This window comes from Euphorbia lathyris, chromosome 9, assembly GCF_963576675.1.
Source record: "Euphorbia lathyris chromosome 9, ddEupLath1.1, whole genome shotgun sequence".
In the NCBI taxonomy this organism is placed as follows: Eukaryota; Viridiplantae; Streptophyta; class Magnoliopsida; order Malpighiales; family Euphorbiaceae; genus Euphorbia; species Euphorbia lathyris.
The window spans coordinates 15180157-15198230 of NC_088918.1; the positions used below are offsets into that span (position 1 = coordinate 15180157).

Genomic DNA, 18074 nt, shown 5'->3' on the forward strand with positions numbered 1-18074 from the left:
TCTAGCTAGATAAGAATCTATTTACAGAGATAATAGGAATATTATCTCTAACAATGCATTGCTGAAACTTGAAATCTAATAAAAGAGATTAACAAAGGACGCAACAATTGAAAAAGTCCTTCATTGATTCCTAGCGCCGTTATGAGAACTTTGCTAGATAATTTAAAGCTATTGCGAATTAAGTAAAGGAAATGTAAATGCGTAATTGACATGAGATTTAGTGAAAAAAAATGGTCTACATTATTGATGTAAAAATAGTCTGGATACACATGTTCAAACATAGGCAAATAATTACTGTCGCTATCGGATTTTTCGGGCACGAACGCCGGAAGCTAGATCGGTTAATAGTTGTTCCTAATTAAAACTATTTTTTAGAGTCGCCACCAATCAAAATTAAGGCGTGATTGGACACCGATTTAATTTCAATGAATAAGGAGGCCTGTGAAATAGAGATGTTTGGTTCGTTTTTCAGTTACGTATAGGGAAGAAAAACTTGATTGATCACCCTATCCCGCCCGGATATTGGTACTAAAAACGTGATTTATGTGCTAATTGTTTTGTTATGTTTTGGATTGTCGATGTAAGCCAAGTATTCTTGTGTTTTAGGTTTATTGGGTTTTATGTTCGTCTTAATTTGGAATTACATATATAACATACACGTAATCGTATTTTATCGAATTGAAATCCCATTTTATTTCACGTATATCACATACACTATAAATAGAATATGGATTTCAATAAGAGATATTTTGAATTTTTATATTGAATTCTAACGACGTTTGCACATCATTTAGAATTAGTTTGATTAATTTTATCGATTCGAGATAACATCTCGAATCGACTTATTTTGATCCTGGAACTTCGTGTATGACATACACGTCATTATATTTTTTGGAATCGGGTATATCACATACACACGATGCATTTATATTTCTTCTTTTATTCAGTGAATTAAACGAATTTTGCGCGTATGGATTTATATAAAAATAAATAGGATTAAAACTTAACCAAATAGAAACTCACAGCACGTGAAAAGAATTAAATTAAACGAAAATTGAACTAAAATATAAAACGAAGGACCTCGTTAAGACGGATTAAGGTGCTTTGAGATTTAATTATAATTTGGATTAATAAAGGAAATTAAAGGTAATGTGAGGGGGTAAATTGAAAATAAAAATAAACGCGGTCAAATTTATGAACTAAATAAACAGGGAGGGACGAAAGGTAATTGGGAAGGGTCAAATTGAAGCAAATAAAATGAAAGGAATCAAATTGATGAACTAAATAAACAGGGAGGGGTGAAATGTAATTAGGAGGGGTCAAATTGAAGCAAATAAAATGAAAGGAGTCAAATTGATGAACTCAAATGAACAGGGAGGGGTGAAATGTAATTAGGAGGGGTCAAATTAAAATATGAAGAGACCTGATCTAAACAATTAGAATAATAGGGGGCCAAACTCACAAATTAATGAAATGAGAAAGGAGTAATGTGAGATTTCGCAGGGGTAATTTCGGAATCTAAAATGATGGAGTATATATTCGGGCATTTAGGGTTTTTTTTCCATTTTCTGTGTGCGACCTCCACTCTCTTCTCCTTCTCTTCTCTCTTTCACAAAGAATTGCGACCCCCGCCATGGCTGCCGTCGCCGTCTCTCCATCGATGATGGCGTCGTCGTCGTTACAGCGGTGCCAGAGCACTCTCTTCCTTTTCTTCATTTTTTATTTCAAAGCCGGAGCACCGGGCTTCTTGCCTCTCTCGCGTTTGCGCAGATCTGCTCCGATCTGTCCGTCTGCGGTGAATCCACGGTAAGTTCTCGCCTTTTCCTCCTATTCCCTTTCTTCTTTTCTTGGTTTCTAGCCTGACGTTCTGATGACCATTTTTCTCTGGTTTTTACAGGTGAAACAGAGCCGAACCACTTCCGATCCGTCCTGTTTATGGGGTTTATAGGCAGCTTTACGCCCTTGGAGAGCGGACAACCATCGTTTGGCGCCTCTGAGGTATCTAGGAGGTCCGATCCACCCATGCAGGCGGTTTCGTCCTAAGGTAATTCGTGTTTTTTGCATTTTTCGTTTGTGTTTGCTCTTTGGTATTTTCTGTTTGCTCCTTGCGTCTAGCTAACCCTTTTTCGCATTTTTTCTGGCTTTCCCTGAACTCGAAATACAGGTCTCGTGAGTTCGCTACGGATCTGGGATTTTCCTAAGGTGAATCACGTTTTCTTTGTGCTTTTCCTGCTTGTATTTGTTCTTTTACAGTTTCTTAACATTTTCTTGCGTTTTTTCCTGAGTTCCTGGAACTCGGGATGCAGATCTTGGTGATTCGTTAATTTGTTACGGACTAAAGGACACAGAGATGGTTACTTGTGGTTTTCTTGTTTTGCTACAAATATTATATCCAACTTGTACCCTGATGATGGTTACGGGATTTTCCGGATCAATTAATGAAAGAAATTCATCCCTTTACTAGTTTATGCTCTATTTTTGTCTATGGTTTCCTGAATTTGGTGCTTACATGAAAGGGTTCGCCTTTTTACCAAAAAAAGTCTTATTCTTTTGGAAGCTGGTGTCTGGATTTTTTAATTCAGGGGGTTTATTATAAAAAAGGGTCCCCTTTTTATTAAAGTTTGTGTTGCTACTCATGGTTTTGGGGTTTTAGAGTTTTCATTGTAACAAAAGGCTCTATTTTTCATAAAGCTTCTGTTTTTATATATGGTTTTGGGGTCCTTAGTTTTTCACTACAACAAAAAAAAGGCTCCATTTTTATAAAGTCTCTGTTTTTATTCATGCTTTTAGGATCCTTAGTTTTTCACTGCAACAAAAAAAGGGTCCATTTTTATAAAGTTTCTGTTTTTATTTATGCTTTGGGATCCTTAGTTTTTCACTGCAACAAAAGGGTCCATTTTCATAAAGTTTCTGTTTTTTATTCATGATTTAGTAAAGAAACCAGAGTAGTGTAAGGAGTGAAAGGAGGAAACTTTAGTGTTTAAACATCCTAAAGAATTCTTTCAGATTTGGAAAATAGGTATATTTTCCAGATCTCTTAAATCCTTTGCATTTCGAGGCTTCTTGTTTGGTTTCCAGAACCTGGAAACCAGAAAAAGGTCTTTAAATGCCTCCTTGATGTTTAGGCATTAAAGCTTCCTCCTTTTTTATTAAGGAAATAGATCTGAGACCATTAAAGGAAACCTTAATGGTTTTGTCTCTAGAACCTAGAGACAGAACCATTAAGGCTTTAATGGTCAAGACTTTCCACCTTTGGAGATAAAAAAAAGATGAAGTGAATGCAGTAATAAATATCACAGAAAGAGATGAAGTGGGTTGACAAAAGAATAAAAGAGGAAATGGTGTGCTTACCTTTTGGAAGATCTGCAGGAGAGAAGTATGAAGCTGCCTCTCTTCTAAATTCCCCCCTTTTTTTGTTTGTCCTGGTTTTGGTTCCACCAGCCTCTTTATATAGGCAGATTTTTTAATTATTTAGTATAAAGTGCTGTTAATTAGTGTTAAACTCTATTAATTAGTTTTGTATATTTCAAATATTAATTGATTATTTATGGGCTTTGAATTTGGACTTGGGCCTCCTGCTTTGGGGTCATTGTCTTTAAATTATACTTAAACTTTTATTTACTTCATGTGTTTCACATTTTTTGTTAAGAATAACAACATAAAAATTAATTGGTACTTTATAACTAGATGACACGTGTTTATATTTTGAACGTAATTCTGTCAAATAAAATTAAACATCATTTTATTCATATTTAATCAAAGGAATGACATTCCTTTAATTAATAATAGGCATCCTAATCAATCGATTTAATCTCTATAACATAAACATTCAACCGATTATTAGGGATTTTATATATAATTTCAGTTCCCTTTTGCAAACATCAGCTGTTTAGTAAATACCTATAATAAAAATATTTATGAAATAAATTAGTTTAAAAAATGTAAAATCTCTAAAAAATGAGAAATTACCCCGGACAAAATGGGTATCTACAGTTGCCCCCCCTTTGTAGAGCTTTATGAAATAAAGATGTACAAAGTAGCTCCAGATATACATTTTGCATGCTTCTAATATGTTGTTTATCTTAAATAGTCGTCGATTCCGAGACTGGATCTCCGTGGATCCAGGTGATTAGGGTTCGAATCACGAGGCTTCTCAAAGGATTCTGCGGAATAAACATTTCTATTTTGAATAGAAACGAGTTGTGAGACTAGATTTCAAAGGAATAACAAGATTGAAAATAACAGAATCGAATCGTGAGGCTTGATCTCAGAGGATTCTACGGAACAAACATTTCTATCTTGAATAGAAAGGGATTGCGAGACTAGATCTCAAAGGAATAACAAGATTGAGAATAACAGAATCGAATCGTGAGGCTTGATCTCAGAGGATTCTATGGAACAAACATTTCTATCTTGAATAGAAAAGGATTGCGAGACTAGATCTCAAAGGAATAACAAGATTGAAAATAACAGAATCGAATCGTGAGGCTGGATCTCAGAGGATTTTATGGAAGGAGGTTTAGATGGGATGCTGAAATTTCCACTTCGTGACTAAACCGCAAGCATCCATCTCCTTGAAAAAAGTAAATAGTCCTTTTGGACCAATGGGTGATACCGTCGAGCAAGGATGACTTTGATCGAGGACGATTTTCACGAGGATCTACCCATTCGTGAAAGTATGGCGTGGTGGATACATATGGACTCGAAATTTCTTTAAATTCTATACTTATCATGCATTCTAGACACTCTAAAAGAGGCAACTAGTGCATGCAGTGGCTCTGAGGAAAAAGGCGTACATATGTTTTATTCTGTGCGGTATGATGCATGGCAAGCAAATTTACTTCATTTTTGTTTATCTCCTTTTTTCAGTTTCTTCAAACGCCCGAAGGAATGTCCCAAGTAGGAATCATTCACCCCGGACTCATTTATCCGAACCCCGATTGTCTAAGAAGTAAGTCTGATTCCCTCCATATTATTGGTAAGTGCTTGCTTGTGCTGCACAAAGCGGTCCCTATTGACCCTCATCTTCTTCATCATCCTTCTAGAGTTGGGGCTATCGCGGGAATCTGGTCCCTTATGAACGTTCTTTCTTTCATTATGGCGCAATACAATTTTCGAGACTCGATCGCCGCTAATTCATTATTCAAACTTCATCCTTTCGGGTTCTTAAGGCAAAAGCGAAATATCTTACAATCTTCCCCTTTTGTGTAATAATATTCGTTAGCATCATGTTCCCCTTTTTTTCATAAAAATTCATCAGTATTATGCGAGAGAAAAGAAAACAAGAATATAATGAAAAGACTTCTTTTATGTGAGCGTAATTATATATTAAAAGTATATACGTATATAGGGCGTGTTCGTGGTTGACAGAGGATCAGAGATGTTTTTTTTTATAGAATCATGCGTTATTCAAATACGAGAATAAGATGTTTGACAATCGTTTGACAATCCTAAGCACAACTTATGCAAAATATTTTTTGACAGAATCAGAATTCACAGGGTTTGGCAGCTCGTTGCCATCCATGTTTGTCAAAGTTAATGCCCCTCCCGTGAACGCCCTCTTCACCACATAAGGGCCTTCATATTTTGGGGTCCATTTTCCCCGAGGGTCTAGGTTCTTTAAAATAATCTTTTTAAGCACCAATTCCCCCTCTCGAAACTGCCTGAGTCTCACCTTTTTGCCATACGACTTTATCAGCCTTCTTTGGTAAAGTTGCCCGTGGCATATTGCTGTCAACCTTTTTTCTTCAATGAAATTTAGTTGGTCATATCTCTTTTGAACCCGTTCCGAATCCTCTATTCCTGCTTCCATCATAATCCTTAATGACGGAATCTCGACCTCTACGGGTAAGACAGCTTCCATAGCATAAACTAGAGAGAAGGGAGTCGCCCCAGTGGAAGTCCTAGCCGTGGTTTTGTACCCGTGCAACGCAAACTGTAACATCTCATGCCAATCTTTGTAAGTCAATGCCATCTTCTGCACGATTTTTTTGACGTTTTTGTTCGCAGCTTCAACAGCGCCATTCATTTTTGGTCTGTAAGGCGTGGAATTGTGATGCTTAATTTTGAAATGCATACACATCTCTTCCATGGTTTTGTTGTTGAAGTTCTTTGCGTTATCTGTAATGATGCGCTCGGGTAACCCATATCTGCAAACAATGTTGTTTTTTATGAACTTTGTTACCACTGTTTTGGTTACGCTAGCATAAGATGCAGCTTCAACCCATTTGGTAAAATAGTCAATGGCGACGAGGATGAACCGATGGCCATTCGAAGCCTTTGGTTTGATAGGCCCAATAACGTCTAAACCCCACATCGAAAAGGGCCAAGGCGCAACCATTACATGAAGCTGCTCGGATGGTGCGTTCATGTCATCTGCATAAATTTGGCATTTGTGGCACTTTCGGACATATTTGATGAAATCAGATTCCATCTTGATCCAATAGTAGCCCATCCTCAAAATTTTCCTAGCCAGAGCATGTCCTCCGAGGTGGGTTCAGCAAAACCCTTCGTGCACCTCTTCTACTAGCTTCTGATTGTAAGGATAGCATACACATCGAATTAAAGTGGTATCGTGGTTCCTTTTATACAAGATGTCCCCGCTTAGAAAGAAACTTGTAGCCAATCTTCTTATCGCTCTCTTATCGTTATTAGTTGCCCCCTAGGGATAGATCTGCTCTTGTATATAATTCTTGATATCATGATACCACGGTTTCCCATCTGCCTCCTGCTCTATATTCCCACAATAGGCCTGGTCTTCATGCAACCTAATCTCGATGGCCGGTAGTTTTTGACATTTCTCTAGTTCGAATGCTGAGGCTAAGGTTGCCAACGCATCTGCCATTTGGTTTTCCAATCGGGATACATGTTCAAATTTGATGAAATGGAAACCTTTGATCATTTCTTGTATATGCTCTTGGTATGGGATGAGTTTACTATCTCGAGTTTCCCACTCCCCATTAAGCTGGTTGATGACTAAAGCCGAATCTCCATAAACTTTCAAATTTTTTATTCCCATTTCTAACGCAGCTTGGACCCCTAAAGCGCACGCTTCATACTCACTCGTATTGTTGGTATTCTGAAAACATAGTCTTGCCGTGATAGGGAAGTGTTGACCTTCTGGTGATACCAAAACTACCCCTATCCCATGACCCATGGCGTTGGAAGCTCCATCGAACCTCATAGTCCACATGTCAGGGGGATTTTCATCTACCTCGACAGCCACAATGTCTTCATCTGGGAAGGACACTTCCATTGGGTGGTCATGTTCCACGGGGTTATCAGCAAGAAAATTCGCAATCACCGAGCCCTTTATTGCCTTTTGAGCCACATATACAATGTCATATTCAGACAATAAGACTTGCCACCTGGCCAACCTTCCCGTTAATGCAGGTTTTTCGAAGATGAACTTAACCGGGTCCATCTTGGAGATCAAACGCGTAGTATTATTTAGCATGTAATGTCTCAATCTCTGAGACGCCCAAGCTAATGCTGCACAAGTTTTTTCTAGAGGGGAATATCTGGATTCACAGTCGGTGAATTTTTTACTGACATAGTAAATGGTGTGCTCCTTTTTCTTTGTTTCATCATGTTGTGCCAAGAGTGCGCCCATGGAATTATCGTGTACCGTTAAGTAGAGCAACAATGGCTTATCCGGATTAACGGGCTGCAATATCGGTGGATTTTGCAAGTATTCTTTTATCTTGTCAAGGGCTTTTTGACAATCTAGGTTCCACTTGCAAGGATTGCACTTCCTTAGTAACTTGAAGATCGATTTGTAGGTCGAGGTTAATTGAGCTATGAAACGAGCTATATAGTTCAACTTCCTTAGGAAACCTCTCACTTCTTTTTCTGATTTTGGGGGAGGCATCTCATGTATCGCCTTAATTTTGTCTGGGTCAACTTCAATCCCTCTTCTACTCACAATGAATCCTAGGAGCTTTCCAGAAGTAATGCCGAACACACACTTCGAAGGGTTTAGTCGTATTTGAAATTTCCGGAGCCGCTCAAAGACTTTCCTTAGTACGACCACGTGATATTCATTTGCTCGCGATTTTGCTACCATATCGTCCACGTATACCTCCATTTCCTTGTGCATCATGTCATGGAATATAGTGACCATTGCCCTTTGGTACGTTGCCCCCGCGTTCTTTAACCCAAACGACATCACCTTGTAACAGAAGGTTCCCCACAGGGTTACAAAAATCGTTTTTTCTCTATCTAGCATATCCATCAAGATCTGGCTGTAGCCTGAAAATCCATCCATCAAGGATAACATATGGTACCCGGCGGTGTTATCCACCAATACATCAATGTGGGGTAACAGAAAGTTATCTTTCAGACTGGCTCGATTCAAATCCCTGTAATCCACACACATCCTCACCTTTCCATCCTTTTTTGGAACTAGTACCACATTTGCAACCCATTCTGAATAATTAGATACTGCTAAAAAGCCAGCATCAAATTGCTTTTTCACCTCTTCTTTTATTTTTAACAATGTTTCCGGCTTCATTTTTCTCAATTTTTGTTTCACCGGTTTGGACTCAGGTTTTAGCGGTAACTTATGCACCATTATGTCTGTATTTAGACCGGGCATATCTTGGTCCAAAGTTCCATTTATCTTAACTTCTCTGGGCTCCTTTTCCGTCCCCAAGTTGACTACTTCTAGGGCCTCATCTTGTGGTTTCATGGTTTTCTTTTCCGCTTCTAACATCCTTTCAATTTCTGTAGGGATTTCCTCCTCGATTTCTCCTTCAGAGTCTATTTCATAGACCGAATTATCAAAATTGCAAATTGGTTCATAATTATCATGATTGTCAAATACCTCATCACTGCTCCTGAATGCACACATCATAAAAGGAAGAAGAAAGAAAAAAAAAGAAATAATAAATATTGGTATAGATATATGAAAAGACAAGAAAGATGGTCGTAGGTATGAAAACTTGCACTTTATTGAATAACTTTTTATTGAAAAATAAAAGGGCGCCAGATAACATTTCATTCTTTAAACCTTAGGCATAATTTAAAGAAATTAACGCTTATTATTACTTTTTTACAGGAAGATCATAAGTTTTCCAATTCTGGAGCTCTCCTTCACAAACAGACACCCAGTCACTTGGTCCTGGATCACCCTCGTCTTTCCCTATCACTGAAATGACCATCGTCCCGTCATTTAGCGAGAACCTTCCCTTACTTATGAAAGCACTGCTTATGGGAGGAAACTCCCTTTTATCTTCATTGACCTCCCTATTTTCCAACCTGGCAAGGCGGGCTTCTCTTTTTTGTTGTTGTATCTTCCACCTTTCGTGCCTAGTAGCGTGGTACCCCAATCCTACTCGAAAGTAGTTTACCAAAGGTTCCAAACAATCAACCATTCCTTGATTATTCTTTCCTAAACCTCTTTACGCCTGATAATGGCTTCTTATCATTTCCTTGGCCATTGCCATTACTGCCTTAGAGTGTCGGGGCATAAAAATTTGCGGCCCTTTAGTAATATAGGCTGCACTTGCAACCTCGAATGTTTGAAATGAGCTTTCGATTGACTCTTCGGCGACGTCGATGTAAGGTGTCGAAGGGCATTTGCTTATCAAGATATCCTCCTCCCCAGACACCTCTACTAGCTTCCCATTCACTATGAACTTGATCTTTTGATGTAACGAAGATGGGATTGCTCCTGCAGAATGGATCCATGGTCTTCCGAGCAACAAACTATATACGGGAGTGATGTCCATGACTTGAAAGGCGATGTTGAATGTCACTGGTCCAATTTGAATTGGCAACTCCACATCACCTATCACCTCTCTTTTAGTTCCATCGAAAGCCCTGACTAGAACGTTGCTAGGCTTTATGTATGAACTATCCACGGGCAGTCGAGCTAAAGTCGATCTAGGCATGATATTGAGGGATGACCCATTATCAATCAACACCCTTGCAACAACGTGATCCTTGCATTTAACAGAGATATGCAGTGCCTTGGTGTGCCCCGTACCCTCCATCAGTATTTCATCATCTGTAAAGGTGAGATAGTTGGATGCTACCACATTACCTACTATATTATTCAGATTTTCCACCGATATATCATGGCATACATATGCCTGGTCCAAAATCTTGAGTAAAGCTGCTCTATGGGATGTTGACGACATTATCAATGACAATAAGGATATGCGAGCTGGTATTTGGTTCAATTGTTCAATCACTCTGTACTCACTTTGCTTTACCAACTTTAGGAATTCACAAGCTTCATCCTCCGTAACAATTTCCTTAGTGGAGGAATTATCGGAGGTATCGAATTCTTTTTCCAAAGAGTCCTCTATCGTATCACCCTCTTTTGCTTTTCCTTTTCTACGCCTTTCTGTACTTTCTCGACGTCTCTTTTCTACTTCCTCTGATGTGAAACACTGACCACTCCTAGTCATTCCTGTCGTTCCAGAAATGTCATCAAAATTCTCCACGTGACTGGTACTACCATACTATCATATTTCCAAGGTATTGCCCGTGTACTCTCAAATGGAAAAGAAGTTGGAGCCTGAATGATCAACTTTGTCATGAAAGTAGATTCAAGATCCCCAATAAGAGCTTGTTGCCTTCTATCATAGTTAATCACTATAGGAATCGGTAATGATGATTCCTCCCTTTGCACCATGTTCACACCTGCCATTCTTTGATTCGATGCCTCAAAAATTAAAATCTTCGCATCCATGCATTCTTGGACCTTTTGCTTGAACTGATCGCATTCCGTGATCAGGTGTTCCACTTTCTCCGCATGATAGCTACATGTGGTTCTTCCTTCAGGATTTTCCTAGAGTAGTCCTATTTTGCACATTATGTGGTATAAGTGTTCCATTGGCATTATTATTTCACCCACTTTGGTCTTGATCAAGCAACAATCATCGTTCATCACCACATTCACTATCTTTGCATCATGGTTAGGAAGTGGATTCTTATTCACGTCTGGTTTCTGATCTCGTTGATTGAATTTTAACCATCCCGCTTTAACCAGTTGCTGAACTTTTCTCTTAAAAGCAGTGAAATTTTCGATACTATGCCCTGACACTCCAGCATGGTATTCACACTTGGCATTAGCATCATACCATTTGGGATATGGCGGTGCCATGGGTTCTATAGGACTAATTGACACTTGTCTGCTTTGGAGTAATTGGGGAAGCAGTTCAGCATATGTGATAGGAATTGGATCGATCGGCTCTTGAGGTCTCCTGGTCATGGCATTTTGGGAAAAGTTATTCCCTTGATTCGACGTATTGTTCCAATTCCTTTGTTGCGAACCCCCTGCGGCGTGTGCAACAAACCCATTTTGAGGTATGTTCGTGGCGAAAGCGCTTGGTCCCTGAGAGAAGTTAGAATATTCTGTAGATGGGTACCCGTGAATCATATGCGTCTCTTCCTCCTTCTTTTTCCCTACGATGCCCTTCCGGAAAGAATTTTTTTCCGATGAACTACTCTCTAATTTTCCCTTTCGTATGGCCTGCTCTATTCTTTCTCCCGCTACAGCAAAATCAGAAAAGCTCCCAGTTGTGTTGGCTAACATCATGTTGTAAAAGGGTGGTTTAAGAGTATCCAAAAAGCTAGATATCATTTCCTTATCGGACAAAGGTGGGATCACCTCTGCTGCCTTGTCTCTCCATTTCTGAGCATACTCCTTGAAAGTTTCAGAATCTTTTTTCTCCATGGTTCTCAGATCCTCTCTATTAGGGTCCATATCCATGTTGTGTTTGTATTGCTTCATGAAAGCGTCTGCTAAGTCCTTCCACTTGCGAATATGAGCTCGATCAAGTTGGGTATACCACCTTAATACTGGCCCCTTAAGGCTTTCTTGAAAAATGTGCATTAAAAGCTTATCATTGCTGGCATAGGCTGCCATCTTATTACAGTACATTGTCATATGAGTTTGTGGACAAGATGCCCCTCTAAATTTCTCAAACTCGGGAGATTTGAATTTGTAGGGTATCACGATATCTGAAACCAGACAAAGTGTCGTAGCGTCCGTGGTTCCATTGACCCCTTCGATGGCCTTCAACCTTTCTTCCAGCAGACTCCTTTCTGTAACAAACTTTCTCAATTCATCCCTTATTTTTACGTCGTCAAGATCTGGGACGACGGGTGTTTCTGGATGAACCTCCTCATTCCTTGGTATTTCAATAAAAATAGTATCTTTCTTTTTATCGCGAGAGGAAGAAGAGGTCCCAGCGCCATGAGATTCAGGCATTTTCTGAGTCTCTGATGCCGATTTTCTCTTCACAATCTCCATTAGTTGAGTCATTTGATCATTTAGATCCGCAAGCCCAGCCAACTTAGCCATTTGTTCCTTCAACTCTTCCATTTCTTTCCTCATTTCTTCATATGCCTCTTCGTTCATCATTCTTACTCTTGCTCGGGTTTCGTAAAAATGAGCCAGGGGTGACTATACCATTCTTGGTGAACTGCTGGCCTTAAGAGGAATTGTTAATTAAAATCTTTATTTTCATGATTTATGTATAGCAAGGAAAAAAACAAATGACATGCAGACAGTACTTATATGAAGATTCTAATATATCAAAGCAAGTTTTTCCATACAATATCCAAAATATGTCATAACAGATAATATTCAATAAAATCTCGATCAGAATCTTCATTCGTGATTGCCATAAAACTCTAGCTCTCTGATGAGTCCATCGAGATAACATGATAAGTTAACTCCACTAGCATCAGATATCACTAGCTGGTCTTTGAGTTGTGCTAACTCCTGTGCTATGCATCGAGCTCGTGCCGCAGTTTCCTTGAGAATGGTCATGGCCCTCTTAATTTGTTCCCTTGTCAAGTCTCCTTGTTCTTGATGGAGTTGATCCTAATCATATAGCCGCTGCACATCATCCCGCATGCTATTCACTTGTTGCTGGCTAGACTGATATAAAGCTCTGAGTTCCCGGATCTGGTCTTCATTCTCTTGAAGTTTTCCGGTTGCTTCCTCGACACAAAGTTGGTGTTTAAGAGCTGTCTCATCTCGTTCATGGATCACTAAATCCCTCTCATAAATCGCTGCATTCCTCTCGTGGATTACCAAGTTCCTCTCATGAATTGCCGAGTCTCTTTCATGCTTCACATACCTCATTTCCATTACTCGTTTCTCAAGCATTTCAAACTCATCAATTGCCATGGGCTGAGCTTCAGCAACCTCATCTAGGTTGGTGGATCGAGGCAGCTCGTTAGATTCAAGGACTTCATCCCCTTGCAAACATAGAGTGAGTTCCGTCGCAAACCTTTGGTGCCAGGAAATATACTCTCCGCTAACGCCCCCGGTCTGGTCCCAATTTGTGATAACTTTCAAGTTTTCCCAAGCCTTTATTACGGCATTGACTTTGTCCCTAGTGTTTGTTTCGCCATAAGTGAAGTGGGCCTGATTCAGACCATATGTAGCTGGAACAAACTGACGAGATCCGGCCTGTCTTCTTACTAAGCAAAGGGCGTATCCAGTTCCTCCCCATGGACCTAACAAAGGTACCCAAAGGAATTCTCCACAGCGGTATATGGTGTTAAGCTTTTCCTTCCAAGCCGGTAACCACGCGATGTCGGACGGTTCTATTTTCTGAAGGAATCTAGACCATTCTTTCTTCGATGGACGTTTCTTTGGCCATATAGCTTCCCCGAAATCTGTGACATGGTTCTTGTACTGGTTGTAACTCTTATTGTATTTTATTTCTGGAAAGCCAAAACGCTCCGTGCAGTGAAAATGACTTAAAGCCCATATGCATAACAGTGGCGCGCACCCCACAAACCTACCACCTCCATTAATTCTGCAATAATCTAAAGAATGGAAGGTTTCTGCCAATATCCCTATTACAGGGTTTACACCTTTAACACCCTGAACCACTTTTGAGAAGTAGATGACAACCGCTGAGTCTATTCTTTCTAAACGTCTTGGAAACAACACCATACCGTAAATTAATAAGGCCAACATCCGAGTTCCATTGTCATTGCAAAGGTTATCTACTGCGAATGCCATCATCTTAGGCACACTGAATTCTCGACCTGTTTCCCATCCCTCTATATCCTTGGCTTGAAGCCCTATCAATCTAGCTAGATGCTTCTTTGCCTTTTCATTGTTATTATAAGCGAAAAGTATGCTTTCCTTGGTCAGCGGGATATGGGTTAAACAGTGGTACTCTTCTAGGGTAGGAGTCAGATCGTTCGTGCCGAACGTGAAACATCTGATGCTGGGATTCCAGAACTGGACCAGTGCTTTAAGCATAGTGGGGTGAGTTGGTACATATATCAAGTGTCGTATCCACCCATACTCATGGGAGAAAGCCCTCACCACTACAGCTGGCAACATCCCAAATACGTTTTTTAACTCTTCTAAATCATTTTGGTTGAAATCTGTTTTTACTCGGTCGGGGGTCACATGCACAGCCGCGACATCTCCTAGCCTTTGTTGGCTCTCTGCTGACCATGTCTCCACTGCTCTTTCTTCGAACATTTCATAGGCAGGTAATTCCATTGGGATTTTATTGAATATCCTGTGTTATGCATATTTCAGATAAAGGGTTATATGAAAAATAAAAAAAAATGTATAAGTGATGATTATGGGATAAGAAAACAAAATTTTATATGCATGGTTGAATGATATGTATCTCTTATTACGATTAAGATATAACAAACAGATCTCCCGGGAAAAATATCATTCATAACGATAAGGCATCACATTTTTTTTGAAGAAACATGTAAAGGACAGTTGGTCCCTTGTCGAGACTAATCATTTTTACGCTTTACCCTTGTGGTAGTGGGCCCTAATTGATAACATTTGAGAAGAACTGATACTAAGACGCATCAGTCTCCTTTAAAAGTTACCTTTACAAAATACTTGCCCTATCATGTGCGTCTATCTGAATGAAACAAGGGTGATTGCTCCCTTTTTTTTTGGACTCATCACCCGTTGTTTCATTTTTTTACAAAATCCTACATTCCAAAAGGGACTTAAATGTAAATACAACAGAATGAAATGCTCCTAAGAAGTAATCGGCTTGTTTCAGCCTTTACTTTACAAAATATCTACTAATATATGCATCTACTAGAATGAAATGATAGATGGCTATCTTCACCATTTTACCTATGAAGATCAATCCACTATCATCTCACTTTACAAGGCTCCTATATAACAAAAAAAGAAGGATGAAGGCTCGTTTTTCTTGTTCAAGGCTGTGTTCCCCCTTTGTCATCTTCACCATGCTTGGAGGACACTACCAATCTGCCTCAAGGGCATCTTGAAGCCCTCCCATTACCATGTCCTCATTGAGGAATTCAAAAATATCCTCGGGTAGCTGCTCGTGACGCTCTACGTCGAGTTCTTGCATGACTTGTCCTGGTGCTGCTTGGCCTATTGGAGCCATCAAAGGCTCAAAATTCGGATTGATTTCAACTCCCAAAGGTTGGGTGCCATTACCCATTTCCCTGGGCTCCTGATTAGTGGACTCTGAAGACGCCACCTCTTGCTCTCTCATATCCCTATCTTCGTCCTCTTCTTCACTATCCTCTTCTGGTTGGGATCCTCCTTCCTCATCGTCCTCCTCTTCTTCACTATCCTCTTCTGATTGGGACCCTCCTTCCTCATCATCTTCCCCACTATCATAATCAAATGGGATCGGCTCCCATGCGTTCATTGGCTGGTCATGTTGGGGTATGTTCCCATCTTGGATTGGGTCTAAGCCGGCCATAGCTAGCGGGGCAGTGTAGTAATGAGTTGCTGCATGCCTTTGCGCATTTATCGCCCCCAATAGGATGACTGAGGGGAGAAGTTTGACTCTACCATCAAAATGGTAGTTTATGGGATTCAACAAGGCTAGAGGCACATCGTCAATGTGGTAATTGTTATACATCATCAACTTTTGCTTGACCTCCAGCCAAGCATGCCTGTTCCTAATCGGGTCTTGCATGGGGTTGATGGCATAATTGCTTTCCAAATGGACCATGTATCGGTTTAGGATGTGAATCCCATCCTCCCACATTTCTAGCTCCTCCCTGATGTCAAATACAAAGAACCCGTATGGGAGATTCGGGGCAATATGGAGGATCTCGAGCCATTCCTCGTAGTCCCCATACTTCAACAACCAATCATTAAAATAAGAGACAACCCAGGGGTTCTGAAGGAAATTAGGCTAAGGTATAGCAGCGGAAATATAATTTTTTTAGCCTACTTCCTTTTAACCATAGGATCCGTTAATCGTTATTTCATATAAAGAGGGATAAGAAGAAATACCTTTTGAAGAACAATCTACCGTTGTTAATGAAGCGCCCACAACTCTTCTCTGAGTTCCCAAGCACGAAGTAAAACACGGTGAGGTTAAGTTAGAATCAACCGTATGAGATGCAACCAAAATAGATTGCCTCTAATTAACCAACACAAGATCAAAGAAAAAGGAGATAGATGAAATTAATCGATCGATGGAAGCCGTATGAATTCTTGTCCACGAACTAGGGGAGTCGAATTCTCTTTCTCTCTCTAACTTGCAAATTTCGAAAATCACAAAGGGGAGTTTTAATGGCTTAGTCGAAATTCATGTAGTAGGGGGGTATATATAATCACTTGTATCTAAACCCTAGTTAGATAGGAATAGGTTACTTAATAGGAATTCAATTCGGAATAGAATTCCCAATTATTATCTCATTATATATCTAATATATCTAGGATAATAATAAATAACCTAATTGGATAATAATAGGAGTATATTAATCTAATTAAAACTCCTAACTTAATTATCTCTTAATTAATTTAATTCATATTCCTAATCAAATTAGGATTAATAGAATTAAAATAATTCCTTATTCATTATATATAAATTTCGGCCCCCCTCTAATTAAATGGGCCTTACTGGGCTCAATTGGGCTTCCATCAATTAATAACATCCATCTCTCTTTTGGTTCCAAGTCTTATGTGTGATCCATTAGGTTCTTACTACTTCTGGCCGTATGCAACTATTAAATTAATTTCTTCAAGAATTATATTTAATCTTTGCATAACGGAATGATGTACTGAGTATGTTATTGGCAAGTCTGTAATCATTCCCCCAGAGTCCGTTAAGAAGACATGTTGATTCTGTCGTTAACCTTTCCGTATTAGTTACAGTATAATTCGATCCTTTATCAACTACATCCTTGAACTGAATCTTATGACTATGGGTGATGTCAAGTCACATATAGCGAGACGTTCGTTTTACTTGTACAGGCCGAGTCAACTCAAATAGATAGGTTAAGTGAAATCTGTATTTCTTACTCTTAAGCTATTACCTTGCAAGGATTTAGAGTCGAGTCTTCCACAAGCGATCCTTGGATGTATCTCCCATTAATCGAGAGTGATAAATGCTCAATCCAATGTATAACTACCCTGACATTACCTCTTGTGACACCCAACCTTTACCGTTCACACCCCAGAGTCATCTCTGTTAAGGATCGTGGGACAGCAGGATCAAAGTCTCACATTCAGTAATTCAGGATGACCAATTAACATTCCTTTGAGTCTGAGGATTAGTTATACCTATTAATACCAATGAGATGAACAGATGACAAGGATGAATCTACCCATCCTGTTATCTCAAATCGGATCCCCAATCCTAATGAACAACGTTTCATCGGATCTATGTAACTGTCCAGATATCTGTATATATGAAGCTTGTGAGATCAGCTTTCTGTCGGACAGAAGACATTGTTACATACAAGTCTCAACAGTGATATATCAATCCTAAACATATCACTTGACTTGTGGTGGTTTTAAGTTTATTAGTTTATTATAAAGTTTTGTCTCACTTCATGCTTGTATGAACACTTTATAATCACTTTAAACAAACTTACGGATTTCCTTTTATTAGACTTTATTTAGTGCTTAAAAGGGATTGCCTTTATATAGTTATAAAACATATATCTCCTTAAAACAAATGATATAAAGAACAATTCATTTACATTAAGTTTGTATCCTAGAACAATTGTCTATAGGACACTAAACCCCAACATACTCCCACTTGGACTAAAGCCAATTGTTTCTAAAACTTATCCCAGTAGAAGTTAAATGACGATCATGTACTTTCTGGGTT

At 39.2% G+C, this 18074-nt stretch overlaps 1 pseudogene; it reads right to left on the reverse strand.

The window, feature by feature from the left end:
• Positions 1 to 5461: 5461 nt before the first annotated feature.
• On the reverse strand, positions 5462 to 12376 carry LOC136207264 (uncharacterized; annotated as a pseudogene).
• Positions 12377 to 18074: the final 5698 nt, after the last annotated feature.